Here is a 19,360-nt window from a genome sequence, read left to right on the forward strand (position 1 = left end):
CGAGTTGACTCAGATGATACGTCTCGTCTCTTTCGACATTGAGACAATGGTTTTTAACCATTTAAAAAATCTGAAAAACTCAAGAAAATTTTAGAAATGATTCCTATTAAAAAATGAACCAAAAAATATATATAAAATTAAAAAAAAATCATAATATACCTATCAAAATAAATAAATTAAATATTTACATTGTTACGTTGTTTCATTTTCATTACACAAGTGCACCAAACTTGTTTTCCAAACACAACATTTAAAGAGCATCAAACTTACCATTAAAAATATCAATTAAAGCACTAATTGCAATTCGATAAAATGTAAATACATGATAACAAATAGGTTCATATATGCAAAAATAATTTAAATACATTAATAACACTTAGTTTGAGTTTAGGGTAATTCGAATCTAAGGCAAATATTAATTAAGAAAGACTTGTAAAAATAGAAATCATGGAAACGAAGCGCCACAATGACATGAATTGAAATTTGCACCGATATCCGATAGAACAATTAACCCATTCACCTACAAAAAAAATATTTTGAACAAAAAAATAAATCAAAAAATGATTAATTAGATATATTTGACAACAAATTAAAATCACATATACAAAATACAATCAAATAAAAGTAATTTTAAGTCAACATACTATTCTTGTTCCTCGTAGTGCGAATAAGATAGATAGTCTCCAAGGAATAAAAAAAAAAGTAAAGACGTCAGTTGTAGTGTCGCTCGTGTTGGTATGACTATGTTCCCCTCTTTTTTTGTCCATGGTATGAATAAGAACGTCCGTACCCATACACACTAGTAGGTTGGTTATAACCATGATAAGAACCACTATGTTCAAACTCAACACCATAGTTGTTGGATGCATCATTCTCGTTTATACCTGTCTCTTAAGGGTATCCATAATGATCATAACTTCTATCACCGCCACCATAATATTGAGTCTGACTTTCATCATCATCATTATGAAACTTTGTCAATCTAGTCAATCTCTCACGTCTATCTTCAAATGGCCTAGCACCATGGTCGGTATCTTGTGTTGTGATCACGTTTTCAGGTTCACTGTCATCTCATGTTCTATGTTGTGTCTCGTGATCACTTCCATCATTATTATTACCACCATTCGGAAATGGAGATCTACTCATACCTCTATCAGGTTGGGTACCAATCTTCCTATCCAACCAAGACAAGTCGTTATTATCCATCAAAGGATCTTTTGTCTCTCTCAACCATTAGTTTAATACGTCATCATGCTCAAATATGGAATCTAGATCAATAGGATTGTAATAACTATCTTCTGATTTACGGTCCATGATATTACGAACTCGTAATCTCATGTTATAATATGCAAATACCAAGTTTCATAATTTTTTCATTTTTAGTCTATTACGAGGACGAGTGTGGATTAAAGCAAAGGTACTCCAATTTCTTTCACAACCTAAAGACGAGCAAGTTTGACTCAAGACTTTAATCGCTATTTTTTTGAGGTCAGGTGCATCATGACCATAATTATACCACCAATTAGCCAATAAAAAGAAAAGAAAAATATTAAATATTTATTACTTGCTATTATATAAATTATTATTATTATTTATTTATTACTTGATAAAGAAGTTTTACTCATGTTTCTAGTTAGAGCATCACCGAACTCTCCCATCGCGTCAATAAATAATTTAATCTATTTAAAATGTAAAGAATGATTCAAAAACGATAAGAAAAAGTTTATATACTATAATTAAATTATAAATATAAAAATTTTAAAATAACTTTGAATTATTTGATAATAGTATATATTAATACTTGGTCTATCGCATTCCCTTGATTAATCATATCTGGTTCCAACTTTTTGATAACCATTTTCGTTGCTTGAAAAAGTTTATTACTTTCTACTAAGAAGTTATCATATTGAAACTGAGGATTTAAATAGTACATTGTAATATCAATTTTCTCAATATCAAAATATTAATAAAATATTAATATTTAAATTATATTAAAAACACTTAATTATTACATGTCATATGAAGATTTGATTTAAGATGATCTAACCACATCTTTTCAATCAATTGGATATACGATCGATGATGTCTTACCGAATCTATTATTGATTGTTTGACTCTTCTTATGCCTTCATAAATTACAGTCAAAGTGAGATTTTTATCTTAGTCAACAATTTTCAAGAGTTTAACCAAAGGTTCCATGACCTTACAGACTTCTTTTGTCTTTTCCTAGAATTCACGTTGCATGATCAAATCTGAAATCTTTTTTGCCAACTCTATTTTTTTCCTATCCCTTATAAGTTTTATTCGCAAACATTCATCAAATGCAAACATGGTTTTCAAAGCTGATTGATGTCGAATAAATTTTGAAGAGCAATGTATTGCGTAGCAAACCGTGTGATCCTATGACGTAATAATTCATGCTCCTTAGTAAATGTTCTCATCAAACTCATGAATTTGTTACTATTGTATATGAATCATGTTATTTGTCGACCATTTGAAATAGCACAAGTAAATAACGACAATTTTTCCATGTCCTCCAAAATTAGATTGATGGTATGTACAGCATAAGGTGTCCAATACAAATGAGGTTTTCTTAATATTAAATCCAAACCTACAGCCCGATATGATGCTTCGTTGTCTGTCACAATCTGAATAACATTATTTTCACAGATTTTATCTACTACCTTCTCCATCAATCCAAGTAAGTACTTTGATGTCTTAGTACTTCTAGTTGCATTGATTGATTTGTGAAATATCATATTTCTATCAGAATATACTATGAAGTTGATGATGGACATACTAATTTTTTATGTCCACCTATCATGGTACAATCATATATTGATCATTTCTTTTTAAGAGATCCAATATAATCTCTTAACTCTTCTATTTTCATGTCTAAATATTTTTCTCAAATCTCGTATTGTGTAAAACCCCTGATGCCACTCCCTGTCTCTGCAATAGAATCCACCATAGTCTGAAAATATGGACTTTTGGCTACATGAAATGGGATTGAGTTGAAGAGAAAAAACTTTGTAGTTGCTCAACCAACCTTATTTAATAATTTTTTCTCACTTTATATCATTTCAATTTTTTCTGTGTGGCTTCTTTTGACCTATACAAGTAAGAATCCAATCCTCTGGTCGAAATATCATGTACATCTTTTTTTACCCACTTCAAATCTTGTTTGGTATTTTTAAATTATTTATCTACTCTTTGCAATTCATGATTATCTCTAATATTGAAAGTTCGAAATAATCCTCCACTTTTCTTCGTTGTCCCAGATGAAGTGCCAAGTCTTCTACCCCCACCTTTAGAACTACTAGGGATCTCTGAAACTGAATGTCCTCTTTGATAATCGTCTTCTTGTAAAGATCGTCGACTCATATCACATGTCATTCTCATCTAGGCATTTTCTTATCTTTCAGCAGAATTGAGCGACTCGTCATAGGTATACTATCATCAAACTCAATCCCACCTCCAGATATTTAATGTAATCTTTTCATTGCTGTTTCTTTTTTCTTTTTTTCGTTACTTTTAATTTTGATTTCGCTATCATTTACTTCCTCATCAACAATCAAGTTTCTTGGGGATATTTTGGACAAGTCGTCACTTCTCTTATATTTAGAAGACAAATGTTCTTTAAGACATGTAATGCCTCCACTCATTATTTTATCACAATAATTGTATTTTACTTTCTTTTTATTTTCCTCAAATACAGTACTATGCTACCAACCAATGTCCTTTTCCCTAGGCATCCTATAATTTATAAATAAATTTATAAATCAAATATGTTGTAAAATTAATTAATAGAAATAAAATGCAACAACAATAATGCCATGTGCAATGAAACAATGATGCTACGTGCAATGAAAAATTAGAATTTTCAACACATTATTCATTATAATGATACTATATTTGAAAAAATAAAATAAAATACAAAGTAAATATTGTAAAATTAATCAATATAAGTAGAATGCAACAATGTGATGACATGTGCAATGAAAAGTTAGAATTTTAAACACATTATTCACTATAATGTTACTTTATTTGAAAAAAATTATTTTTTAATTATCAAATTAATACATAGATGAATTTTTTTTTATAGCAAAATAAGTTTCTCAACTAAAAATACTATTTTTAATTATCAAATTAAAATATGGATAAAATTATGATTTACATTTGAAAATTTTTATCTTCTAACAAAATAAATTTCTCAACTAAAAATGTTATTTTCAATTATCAAATTAAAACATGGATAAAATTATTATTTATACTTCAAATCATAATTTAGATAAAAAATTTTAATAAAATTACTATCCATGTAATGTATTCACTACCAAATAAGAAATAAAATAACAAAGAATGTCTAGTGAAATTAGCTGTTTTTAAAAATAACTACCCACAACTATATGATGATGACATCTTAAAGTAACTTTTTATATTGTCACTAAGAAAATATTTTTTTTCACAAATGTAGTGCAAGTTGAAACCCAATATTACATTTGAAGAAAAAATATTAAATAAGAAACTACAATACCTAAAAATAAACAAAAACATAGTATAAAAAGTCACAGATGAAAAGAAACTTGATGAGTGAAAAATTGCACATTACACATTATACGGACAAAAAAAAATTACATGGATAAAAAAAAATTTAGAATAAATTTTAAAAAAATTGCTAAATCCCAATCTATAAAAAAATACCTTAAATCCTTACCTATCTCACAAATCCATATATTTCACCCATCATTTTCAATGTTAAAATCTATCAAAATACAAAATAATTTCCATTTCTTAACCAATACAAATTAAAAGTTAATATATACATTAGAAGTTAATACATATTACATAAAATATTAAAAAAAATAGAGAAAAAAAATCTCATGCTCTATTAAAGAAGAAGATAAATCTTACTTGATTTGGAGGAAGATGAAGTAAATCCACCTTTCACTTCGATTTCTTCTTGAATCGGATGAAGAAGATAAAATTTTTTTTAAAATCCTTACTTTTTTTTTTCACTTGGTGGAGAAGATGAAGAAATAATAGAAGAAAATTGATTTGAGGGGTGAAATAATGAAGGATTGAGGCTTAACTTGGTGGAGAAAATGAAGTTTTCTCCTAAAATCTTACCTTCTTTTGTTCACTTGGTGGAGAAGATGAAGAAATAATAGAGAAAAATTGATTTGGGGGGTGAAATAATTGAAGATTGAAGTAAAACTTGTTTGTCTCGGTTAACTCGGACGAGATTTGTAAAATCTCGTCCGATATAACTCATTTATCTCGTGAGTTAAAACAATACTTGTGTTGTCTTATTTATCTCGTTTGTATCGCCCGAATTTTTTGAAAATATTATCCAAGATGACTCGCTTTGTAACACCTCGTATTTTTAACTCGTATCTCGAGGAAATCAAATAGTATTTATTTGAAGAATATTTTAGAAAGGAAACTTAGAGTCAAGTACCCGAATTATGCTATGTTCATTTTTATTGAAGATCGACTTCGCCATTAGCTTCAAAACGATCGAAATATATACTTTAGCCTATAAGCAAGTTTGAAATCAAGTTCGGGTGAAAAAGTTAATAAATCCTCGAATTTCGCATCGAGTGGGACCCATACAGAAAAATTTTCGTTAGAGGGAAAATCAGGAAAATCCGACACTTCCATTAGATTCGTAGCGAAAAATTATTCAAAATGGAATACTCGTTTGTCATTTTTCGAGTCCGGATAGTCAAGTTACGATCGAAACTAGAAATAATAAGGAAATTACAAGTATGCCCTCACCCTTGTTATAAAAGAAAATTTATTTTCTTTTAAATCACTTTCTTTCTTCTCCAAAGCATCCAAAGCTCAGATTTTCCCAAAAACCTAGGGTTCTCCTCTCTTCTCCTCAAGATCCGTTAAGAACGAATGACCGTTGAACTTTGACGAAGAAGACAAAGTTGTCGGCTACGACGATAGCTACAACCTCACCCTCCTTGTTAATCCATTCTCATTTGTTTTCCCCATCCTCCATCAAAACCCAGCCGTGTGGTTCGAGTGAAACCTAACACATCTTCATCGAGGGTTCCATCGAGTGAGAGTTAGGCCCCCCATTCATTGTAGAAGCAAAGGAGTGTCGTCGTCAAAGGGGATTGCAAACCCTAGCTCACTTTGCATCAAACTCAACTCAACACCAACTCCTTCACCTCCAACCTTGATCATTGGACAAGTTTATCACCTTTGGCGTCTACAAACAAGTAGGGGACTTTCGATTCTTATTGGTAACTTTAGATTTCCGAAATGTGCATTTAGGATTTTGAAACAAAACTTATTGTTTGCATTTAAATCGTAGAAATTGGTGTTTGATTTCAAATTCATGGTAGAAGTAGGTGTTTTGTTTATGATTTATCGAAATTTGATAACAAAATCGTGGGTGGGTCGAATGGTTCGAAGAAGGGAAGAAGAAATCGAAAAAAGGATCGAAAAACCCAAAAATCGCGAGTGAGGTTCAGGCTGTAGGTGGGAAGGGTCGGTGCCACCGGCACCTACCGAAGGCATCCTGTCGGTCCCATCGACAGAATGAGGTTTCTGCCACCGACGAAACCAAATAACGCGAGAAAATTTTGTTCTGGCGGCAGGACCGTCGGTCCCACCGACATCTGCAGATGAGTAAACTGTCGGTTCCACCGACAACATATTGATTCTGCCACCGACAGCCACCGACAGACACAGTTTTGACCAGAACAGTGTTCTGACTTTTGGCTTGACCTCCTCACACCCTATACACTATTTCTCACCCTTTATTTTATTAAAAACATTTAAGTAAATTTTTACTTTCCATTTACTTTAAGTTCTTTAATGAAATTAAGGTTTTACCCCCCATTTCGGAACAATGGGAATGGTTTTAAGATCCAAATCTCAAAGGATCAAAATCCGAATTTTGGTTTCAAGAACAAAACGTAATTTTCGAAGTTTTCGGCAAGTTTTCAAAATGAAATAACTTTCGCGTTTCTTTGAATTAGATTACAAAAACTATATGGTGTCGAATCTCATGATCGAGACTTTCATTTCGAAAAACCCGTTTTTAATTTCGAGAACTTTGAAAATTTGAGTTTCCGACACTTAGCCAAATTTTCACCAGCTTTCATTATTTTTAACAGCTTTTGCCCCGTGCATCATCGGGACCTTGTTTGTGAATAAACTTTGAAGGTTTTCAATGGAAAGACCAAAATAATGACTTTGAAAGATTGAAAATGAATGGTTGATTTGAAAGGATGAAAAACGAGAATGTTGAGAGAATGGGAAAAGGGAATGAATGGTAAAATGTCAGAATCACACCCGAGGGGTGATGTCTGCATTTTACATTGTATGTTGTGTGTAGGTTGGTGAAAGGATATCCAGGTTATTAATGAAAGGGTTGCATGTTTATTTCCGATTATGTTAGCGCGTGCGCTGAGTACTGTTGTTTATTTTAGGCCGGGTGGCCACAGTTGCATGGTAGGAATTGGATATCCGTTCTCAACCCTGTTCTGTTAATTTCTTTTTTGTTTTAAATGAAAAATCATATATGTACGTAGCTATTTTGTGAGCTGTTAAAGGGTTTATGAATGCCTGAAGGGATAGTGTGTCACATCATCCGGAGGGGTACACTATCCTGGGATGTACGGTAGGGACCACCAAACTCATACGTGGTATGGGACGCGTATGAGAGTGGAGTCACAACTGGAATCCGGGTCCATTCCTTTCTTATCTTTACCAGTGAACGTGTATTGTAAAGGTGGTCGTATACGAGTGGAGTGTCATTTGGGAATTACATGCACGCCTGATAGGCATAGACGAAGATGATTGGTCAGTGATCACTAACAATCTAGTAGTAGTCGAACGTTCTGACACATCGAAAAGAGACCCATTGATTACGGTCATGTCAAACGGCCAGCCTGAGCCGGATAAATGGTCACCCGTGTGGTAAGTGCAGCGACCGGCCACAAAATCAGGAACTAAAAGCCAGATTTATGTTGTAACATCATGTCCCGACTGGGAGCGATCCAGTCGTGAATCCCAACGCTCAAATTCCATTACTCCACCACTTGTATTATGTATCTACTGTTATACTTCGAACTATAAACTGAAAAGCATGTTTATCATTTTAAATGTTGCCAACTGTATTTGCATAAAATGGAATTTGTATAATGAGTATGGATGATTGATGCTATGTGTTACTCTTAAATTGTTTAGTTGCTCATCCCTGGCTATATGTACCAGTTAAATCGTAGTTTCTATTGTAAAACCTGCATGTTTTGAAATAACGCAGTAGGATTATTCGATCACGTTAGGGGAGGTTATTAGTAGGAATTGTTTGTGGACCTACTGGGTAACCATTGTTACTCACCCTTTCCTTCCATTTTTTTTTAGTTGCAGAGCCTTCAGTTGGCGCAGCGGGTGCTGAGCTATTAGCCGAGGAACGCCTGGTCGGTCAGATCGACGACCAGAGTCCGTTGCCCGGTGAGCAACACGACTACTTCTACTAGGAGTCTGTTCATCCTAGGAAGTGTACATAGTATTTTGGGACCGAGTGCTAGGTCTATGTTAGAGTGAGGATAGACTTTGTAATCCTGTATAACTTTATACCTTTTTGCGCAACTCTGATCTTGCTTATTTTGTTGTTCATAAAATCTATTGTCTTTCGTTCATTAGTCATTGTGGATTCGTTGCTTTATACAGGATTGTTTGGTATTGTTTATCAGGTTTGAGTTCTGTGAAACGCTAACATAAACAGAGGAGACCATGCCGAAATTTCGAGGCGCCAACTAATGCCTCGAGGCAGTATTGGGATTTGTGTTAGCGTTTGGCGGGGCGCTACACGCTTATCTCACGATACGCGATCGTCTCATGATACATTGTGAGTTGGTTTTGTTATGCTCTGATATCGAATTAACTCGGACGATACGTCTCGGTCTCGGACGAGTTTAAAAATCATGGTCATATATTATTTCATTCGTCAAAAAGAGTGAGAAAAATAACATTGAATCAATCCCACATCTTTTACAAAGTTTTTCAGTTGTTTTTTTACTATAAAAATTTTCAATTAAAACCCTTCATTTTGCGATGTTTTTTACCATCAATTTCTATTGATCTCACATAAAAAAAAAATCAAGCATTCTCAAAATACAAAGTGTTAGAAAATATTATCTTTTTGTGATTTTATGAGGATTTATTGGGATACCAAGCATGGCTTAAGTTATTATTTCCATGTACAGGCCTACAAGGAAATAAACTGGTAAATACACAAAAGGTAAGTTATACATATTTCTTTTAGCTTTTATCCAATTATAACCTTAGTATGTAACATCCACATTGATAAAAGAGACCTCCCCTTTTAAAGTAGAGAGGATTGACAGAATGAATTCATTTTGGACAACACAAAATTTATGATTTTGGGATTAATTTCAATCGCTATCTTCAATCGCTTGTTTCAATTTAAGACCTTCTTGACTCTAGAAGATTTTAGTATTCAAATAATAATAATAATAATAATAATAATTATTATTATTATTATAGTAGTAGTATTTAAAATAATAATAATAATATGAGTTCATAATTTCTTATCGGATTCAGGTAAGCACTCATGAAGGTTTCATTTTGTTAATTCTAATTGGAAGGTCGTATGTACAAACGCACATGTATCAAAAGGATTTAATTTGTAATTAAAAATATTAATTAAAGAGTTTTAGAAGATTATATAGTTAAAAATGATACATTTGTAATTTTAAAAATTAAATAAGGTACATTCTACACTTTTTTTAATATATCAAATTGATCCTGATTATAATATATCATTTTTTAAATATAAAAGTAAGGGCATTTATGGCCACTCAAATTTTGGTATTAAACCACTTTTACTCCTCCTTCTCTTATTATGATAGTAAATATATTAAAAATTATTTGAGATTCATTAATACAATTATTATTTTTTTCACTTCTTTTTGTCATTAATAGTTTAAATTTAAAAAAAGATTTAAAAAAAAATTATAGTTAGTTATCTATCTAATATCTTCAATGAAATCTCTATAAATCAATCATATTTCATCACGATCAGATAGTTTTATTTACTAAAGATGACGAATAAAATTTTTTAAGTGAAGATTTGTAAATGGAGACAATACAACCTTTAGGCCATTTATGAAGGTATTGAACAATGACATAATTTAACTGTTATCTTTACTTATATTTTTCAATTTATATTGAAATCTTTTGGAGTCAATGAAGATATTAAATTGGAAATGTAAGTACAAATAGCAATCAAATTATGTCATGTTGTTCAATTCTTTTATGAATGACTTCAAGAATATATTTTCTTTATTCACAAGTTTTCACTCAGAAGATTTTACCTATCGTCACATTGAATTTTAGCGATAAGAATTATGTTGATTAGAGTAAAATGAGATTCATTGAATTCAATGATAAGAACTAAAAAATAAAATGGTGAGGAATATTATTGAAAAGTGAATATGGTAGATAATGTTAATGTTCCCATGAGGTCATGTACGAAATATATAAAAACTTAAAAGTGATAATAAATTAAAATGTATATTTAAACAAAATCATAGTTTTATTTAAAAAATTAAATTAATTATATCATACAAGCATAAAAGAAAGTTGAAGAATCAATTAGTCAACTTTGAAATCTTAATTGATTACCTCTACCACTTATAAATAATTAATATTCAATCAAAAATATTTTTTTCAATTCAATATATAATTTTCTATTGTTTTGTTATTCCTGAAAATGTTCAATCAAATAAAGTGAATAAATTATCATCAATTTATTCTTGAAAAAAAATAATTAACAAGGAGTTTCTTGTACAGTGGTAAAGATTAAAATAGTTCATAAAATATTAAATATTCTTAATGTATGACATTTTGATATAGTACTCACTAAAAGATATAATTTTAATTTATATTTTCTTTTCTAAAATAAGAAAATCCTGAATATTTTATTTTTAAATATAAACATTAGTATCGAAGATTAAGTAATATGTATTACACTAAATTAAGTTTCTATTATAAATTTATAGTTGAGTGACATATTTAATAGTATATATGATTTCTCTGTTTGCGCTTATAAGATTTTGTGTTGATTTATAAACTTGGAGAATCATCAAAAGATTCATGGAAAAGAAGAGAAGAAGTCAGCAAGTCAAAAGTGCAAGTCAAAAGTAGAAAGAATTATTATCGTCAATCTTTATATCTAGTCTTTAATCATAATCTATGGTTTATCTGTATATTGTCAGTGCGCATGCTTTTATTTTGTCGATCACATGCCATTTGTCTGTATATTGTCAGTGCGCATGCTTTCACTTATATTTTGTCGGTCATATGTCATTTGTCTGTATATTGTCAGTACGCATGCTTTCACTTTTATTTTGTTGGTCACATGCCAGTACACATGATTTCACTTTTACATTGTCAGTCACATGCATCTATTTTGATCTTTATCCTTATCTAAAATCAGACCTTTTTTCATCTATAAGTAGAGCTTGAGTCTTCCTTTAAAATCAAGCTTGGACTTCCGATCATCTCTAACCATCTCCGATCAACCTCCGATCATATATATGATTTCTTTGTTTGCGCTTATAAGATTTTGTGTTGATTTATAAACTTTTTAAATTTTTTTATTGTCAAAATTGTAATATAACTTGAAAAAATTAAAACTATTTAATATTCATCAAAACAAATATGACATGTAATTCATACTATATGTTGTAGTACAATCTTAATTTTTCACCAAAACTTTTATCTTAAACATCAAATCACTTTTAATATGTCTAATAGGTCTGTTAATAAAATGTTTATCCAATTTATGTAAAAAATAAAAAAATAAATATTTTATTACAATAATTATATTAATTTTTTAACTTTTTTTTAGTTAATTATATTAGTAATTTAGAAGATAATAATCAAATTGAGTAACCAAATTACTTATTATTTTTAACATATTTCTGTATATGTTACCAAATACAAAGTAATTGCTGATTAGATGATTTATTCATTATAATCGTTAAAAGAAATAATATAAATTTAATCAAATAGTTGCAAGTAAATTATCAAAGTAATTATATTATTTATAAAGAATTTATATTTAGACCTTATAGTATAATGTAATTTATCAAATATTTTAAAATAAAAATAATTTATATTTCAAACTTACATTATAAAATTTACTTTTATATAAATTCATCGATTGAAATATAAACTTATCAAACATTATAAAGCTAATGTTTAAATATAATTTTGTTATAAATAATATAATTATTTTGATAAATACTTATAATTATTTGATCAAAATTTAAATTATTTTATTAATATTATAATAGAGGGATCATCTAATTAGTCACTACTTTGTATTTGACTACATACAAAAAAAACATAATAAAGATAATAAATAATATTAATATCTTTGAATATTATATTATAAATTATTAAAATAATTAATAAAAAAAATTAAATAATTAATAAAATTATTATTTTAAAATTTTTATATTTTTATTTTAATATAAAGTGGATAAGTATTTTGTTAATTGATTTATTGAACGTGTTGAAAAAGACTTGATGTTTAAAGTAGGAGATTTTGATAAAAAATTTGAGATTGTGGTGTAATATATTATTTTAACAATATGTACTTATTGTTTTGTGGGATTTTGAATAGTTTTAATTTTTTAGGTTACCATAAGATTTTGACGATAATTTTTTTAGAAAATAGGCACATCAATCAACACAAAATTTTAAGTACAAATAAAAAAATCTTATAAACTACTGATATGTCACTCAACTACACATTTGTAATAAAATTTAAATATAATATAATGCACATTATTTAATCTTTAACATAAATGAATATTTGGAAAGAAATGTTTATCGAGATTTTCACTTGAAAAAGTTAAATATAAATTGAAATTATATCTTTTAATAAGTATTTTATGAATATTCCATAAATTAAGAAAATCTAAAGTTTCATGAAATTTTTAAATCTTTACGACGTATTATCTATTAATTATATTTTTTAGAAATAAAGTGATGATAATTTATCTGTTTCATTTGATTGAATAGATCTAAGGGGTGTACAATAATAAAAAAATTATAGACTGACTTGAAAAAAATATTTTTAATTAAATATTAATTATTAATAAGTGATGGGGATAATCAACTAATATGTTAAAGTTGATTAATTGATTCTTCAACTTTCTATTAAATTTTTACAATATTAATTATAAGATTTTCTAAATAAAATTTGGATTTCGCTTAAATATATTTTTTAAGAGTCGTAGAGTGACCTCAACTTTATACCTTATATTGCATTTTTTGACTGAAAGTGGATAAAAATCATAAATACTTTTTCACTCATATCTCGAGAAAAAAAATGTATTTATCTTTTAATTTAATTTTTCTCTTAACTTCTTATATATATTTGATGATGGAGATTCCGAATATATAAAAATACAATTGTAAGATCCACTTTTATCTGGGACAAACTTTCAACCTATTAGGATAAGCATCTTATCCAACAATAATTTTTATGGGGTCACTTTATTGTCTTTTATCTTCACATCTTCTATTTTTACTATATTTACTCTTTTAATACATTTTAATATTTCTAATCTTAAAAAATTTAATAATACCCTTGAATTTTATTTTTTCATTCTTACCTTCTTAATCCTTATTATATATATATAGTAAAAGTTTGAGTTTTTGATTCGTATCTCGAGAAAAAATAAATAGTAAAATTTTGAGAAAATTCTAAAAGTGGGATTGAGGGTAAAATTTTAGGATTTTTTGATCATTTTTAATGAAATCTGACTTTACTATTGGATTCGAAAATGGTCGGAAAACATACTTTAGCTTGTAAACACACTTAAATATGAGTCACAATGGAAAAATTACAAAATCCTCGATTTTTAAGTATGACCAAACTAAAATAATGATTTTTTACTAGAGTAAGAATTTTTAAAATTCGATCACATCATTGGATTCATAATAAATTTTTTTAGAAAATGCACTATTTACTCATCATTTTTAAAGCCTAGAAAGTCGAATTATCGTTAAAAACGGAAACAACGTCAATTTTAGGATCCCATCGAATAAAAAAAGTAAAGTTTTGTTAGAGATAAATTTTATAGAATTTGAATACGCTATTAAATTCGAAATGAAAAATTATATAAAATAGAATATTCACTCATTACTTTAAGAGTCCAGACGGTCGAATTATTGTTAAACGAAACAACATATAAAATACTAATTTCATCCACAACTTATATAAATTATATTTTAAACGAAAATCACTATTTTTTTTCCTTTTTCAAATTTCTACATTAGATTTGTCGCGAACGGGTCATCGTCGACTTTCGACAAAGAAGATAAAAATGTCCGTAACATCGACTTCTACAAAATCTACCCATTTTCTTTTCTTTTTCTCTTTTCTTTCTTCCCATTTCATCAAAAAATAGTCGTAGGATACATGGAAAATTCAAAACTTCGACCTCAAATTTCATCTACTTCGAGTCCAAATCGTAATCCGCCGTAGAATGGAGAAAAGTCGATGACATCGAGATCTTCGAAACCACCAAGTCCGATTTAAAAATTAGTCACATTGACGTTCGATCCGCTTTGATTTTCGTGCTGATCATCTCGATTTCTATACACGTGTTTCAATTCTATCGCACAAAGATTGGTAGGAACTCAATTTCTATTAGTAATTGTAGATTGTGAAAATTACATTTAGGATTTTAACGAAAATTTGTAATGTGTTTTAAAAACATAAAATTCTTTTCGTTATTTCAAATTCACGCTAGAACTTTCATATTTGATGTGTTTAAGTATATTTTATAATAAATTATACGTGGATAGAATATTTCACCTAGTTATTTCTATTAATTGGGTTCGATGTATTACTTGGACATCGTTTTGATATAAATTTTGTTAATTTTTAATTAAAATGATAAAAATAAATTTTAAAGTGTGAAAAATGATTTAATATCGAAAAATGAATATTTTAGTAAATCAATATTGAAAAATGAATTATATGTTTGAAAACGTAAAACGTGCAAGAATCGAAAAAAGGGAAAAAGATGATGAAACGATAAAATGTAAGAATCACACCTGAGGGATGATGTCTGTATTTTATATTGTAATATTGTGTATAAGTTGGTAAATGGATATTGAGGGATAATGATATTGGTTACATGTTTATTTATTTTCTGTAGCGCGAGGCGTAATTTTTATTTCTGTTCTGTTATTTATTTTAGGTTGTGTGGCCACGTTGCATGGTAGGAAACTAGATATCTATTCTCAACTCTATAATATTAATTTATTATTGTTTTCAAAGAAAAATGATATATATATATATATATACACACAAATAACTATTTTGTGAACTGTTAAAAAGCTTGTGAATACTTAAAGGGATAGTCTGTCATATCATCCAGAGTGATATATTATCTTGGGATATACGGTAGGGACAACCAAAATCATACATGGTATGAGATGCATATGAGAGTGAAGTCATAACTGGAATTCAAGTTTATTCCTCTCTATCTTTACCAGTGAACTTATAATATAAAGGTAGTCGTATACGAATGGGGTTGTATATTTGAAAAATGATATGCATGCCTGATAGGCATAGATGAAGATGACTAGTTGTGATCATTAATAATCTATAGTAGTCGAACGTTTTGACATATCAAAAAGAAACATATTGCTTACAGTTACGTCAAACGGATAGCCTAAGCCTGATAAATGGTCTCGTATGTGTGGTAAACAATGACAAACTATAAAATCAGGATCTAATACTTTATTATGAAATATCATATCCCGACTAAGAACGATCCAATCGTAAATCCCAACTCTCTAATTTCACTACTCCACTATTGTGTATATTATATATCTATTACCTTATTTTGATATATAGAATGAAATGCATGTTTAATGTTTTTATTTGATTAATTAAATTTGTATAAAAAGAAAATATTATAATGAGTACTGTTGATTGATGTAATGTGAATTTTTAAATACTTAATTGCTTATTCCTGACTATATGTACCAGTTAATCGTAGTTTATTCTGTGAAGCTTTGCATATGTTAATATGATTCAGTATGTTTATTCGTTCATATAAGGAGATGTTATTGGTAAAAATTATCTGTTTCCCTACTGGATAATCAGTGTTGCTTACATTTTCCTTCTCTATTTTTTTTAGTTTCATATTCAAAGTTTGGCAAGGTAGGTGTAGAGCACGAGTAAGGATTATCTAGTAAGTTAGATAGACGACTAGAATTATTTCATGGTAATGGGTTATACCTAGTGACGTCTGTTTGTCTAGATAATATAATAAATTTTGGGTTAAAGTGTTAGGACTTTTGTTAGAGAGAGAAATTCTGTATAATCCTTCCGCACTTTGATTTATCATACGTTATTAGATGTATATAAACTTCAGCTATTATTATATTTTGTATGTATATATGTAAGATATAATGTATATTATTTATCAAGTAAAACAGGTTTAGTGTTTTGAAATGCTAACATAAATAGAAAAAACCATGCCTAAATTTCGAAACGTTACCTCATACCTCAATATTTGATATGGGATTTGTATTAGTGATTCGGGAGCGCTACATATATATATTTATTTATAATAATTTCATAAATAAGTAATAATATTTTTATTTATGCTAATTGTAAGTTACTTGTAGTTTATATATTTCCATTTTATAACTTATTATCTATAATACTTGATATTTGCATATTTACCAATAAAATATATTTGAAAAGTAATTGTTTCATATGCACATTTAATGATACCATAATGGTTGATGTAATATTTTTTTCATTGAAAATCAATTGATTTTCTAGGAAAACTCATTAGATTTTAAATTAAAAAAAAAAATAAATAAATATAAATTGAGAATCTTAATCATTGATTGAATATATAATATATTTGATTCAAGGTTGACAATGTTATGTTAACACTAAATTCAAAAACATCTTATCAACAATTATTATAGTGGGAGGAAATGGTTCATACTCATCTTCATTTTTTTTATTCTTTATTTTTGTAACTATGAATAAATCATTTGCCAAATTACTCGATGACTAAATAAAAAGATACGATTTTTCAAAATAAACTCTTATTTATTCTATAAAATAATTAAAATCTAATAAAATTAGTTAAAAATCTAGATAAAAATTGATTATAATTTATATTTGACATATTATTAAATATAATTCATAGAATTAAAAAACATACGACATAAAATTGATTTTTTTAAATAATTGAATCAATGAAATCTTTTCATTAACATACGATTATATATATAATGTTTGATAAATCTTTGAAACAATATTGATATAATTATTTCTTAGACTTGACTTATATTTTGTTAATCAATAAAATTATTTTGTTGATGTACTTAATATTTAATATTGACAAATATATAATATTTAGTTGACATATACATAATTTAATGTTAACAATTTTTTTGACATTATTATAATATTAATGAGAAGGAAAAAATTATGATTATAATGAGGTCTTTTGTTAAAAAATTTAAAAAAACATATTCAAAGTTTAGAGTTAAAAAAATAAAATCATTCTAGTGTGTATTTTAGACATTTTCTTCATGTAAAATTATTTCATACCTAAGCAACAATTATAAAATATATTTTTAAAATATATTTGGATAAAATTTTCTTTATAATTAGAGATAAATATACTAAACTTTGATTAATTAATGTTGTTTTGATATTTAGTATCTCAATTCATGACATTCTCAATTTTTTTCACATAAGAAAATATGTTTATACACACATATATATATATATATATATATCAAAGTTCATAAGATTTTAACTATTTAAATCTATTGTATGTTTTGTGAGTAGTCCTTTTTGTCAATACTACTGGAAACATCGACATAAGGTATGTCAATTTAGTTAAAAAATTAAAATATTTCAATACATCTGATTGCTGTAACAACCTAAATTCTAACAAGAATCTCCATTATTTTATGCTAGAATCCAATATACTAAATAAAACTATCCAAAGATAATAACATAAGTAGATAATATAGTCATAACGTAATAATATTTAACAGAAATATTGTAACACCCCGGTTTTTTAACTCATATCTCGAGGAAAGTAAATGGTGAGATTTGGAAGAAAATATCGAAGGAGAGACTTAGAGTAAAATACTCGGATTTTGTTATGATTAATTTCGAGGAAAATCAACTTCTCCATTAGATTCAAAAGGATCAAAATATATACATTAGTCTGTAAGCAAGTCCGAATTCGAATTCGGATAGAGAAGTTATAGAATCCTCGAATTTCGTGTTAAGTGGGACCCAAAACAGTGGAATTTCGTTAGAGCGAGAATCGAAAAAATTTGATGATACCATTAGATCCGAATCGAAAAATTATTCGAAATGGTATATTCGTTTGTCATTTTTCGAGTCCGAATAGTTAAGTTACGATCGAAACTAGAAATAAGGGGAAAATTACAAGTATGCCCTTAGCTGTGTTATAAAAGAAAAATCTGATTTTCTTTTATTTCATTTTTCTCTCATTATCTAAGAAACCCAAATGACAGCCACTCTCAATCCAAGGATTTCGACCCATTGTCATCAAGTTTGTGCGCAAACGAAGTCGAGTTGAACATCGACGAAGAAGACAAAGTTGTCGGCCACGTCGAGAGCTACAACTTCACCATCTTTACTTACCCATTCTTGTTCGTTTTCTCCATTCTCAAAAAAAAAAAACAGTCGGGTAGCTCGAGTAAAACCCAACACATTCCATCCGAGGGCTTCATCGAGTTAGGAGCTAGGTATATACTTCATTGTAGAAGCAAAGGAGAACGTCATTGTCGGATACCTTGCAAACCCTCGCTCGTTTCGCATCCAAGTCAGCTCAACCTCGACTCTTGAGCCATCCAATCTTGAGTTGTAGTGTTAGCTTGTACCCTTGGCGTTCACAACCAAGTAAGGGACTTCCGATTCTTATTGGTAACTTTAGATTTCTCAAATGTGCATTTAGGGTTTTGAAACAAAACTTATTGTTTGCATTTAAATCGTAGAAATTGGTGTTTGATTTCAAATTCATGATAGAAGTAGGTGTTTTGTTTATGCTTTATCGAATTTTGATAACAAAATCGTGGGTGGGTCGAATGGTTCGAAGAATGGAAGAAGAAATCGAAAAAGGGATCGAAAAACCCAAAAATCGCGAGTGAGGTTCAGGCTGTAGGTGGGAAGGGTCGGTGCCACCGGCACCTACCGAAGGCATTCTGTCGGTCCCACCGACAGAATGTTGCTTCTGCCACCGACGAAATCAAGAGGCCGCTG

Source organism: Akebia trifoliata, chromosome 2 (genome assembly GCF_017979445.1).
Source record: "Akebia trifoliata isolate Shusen 1 chromosome 2, ASM1797944v1, whole genome shotgun sequence".
In the NCBI taxonomy this organism is placed as follows: Eukaryota; Viridiplantae; Streptophyta; class Magnoliopsida; order Ranunculales; family Lardizabalaceae; genus Akebia; species Akebia trifoliata.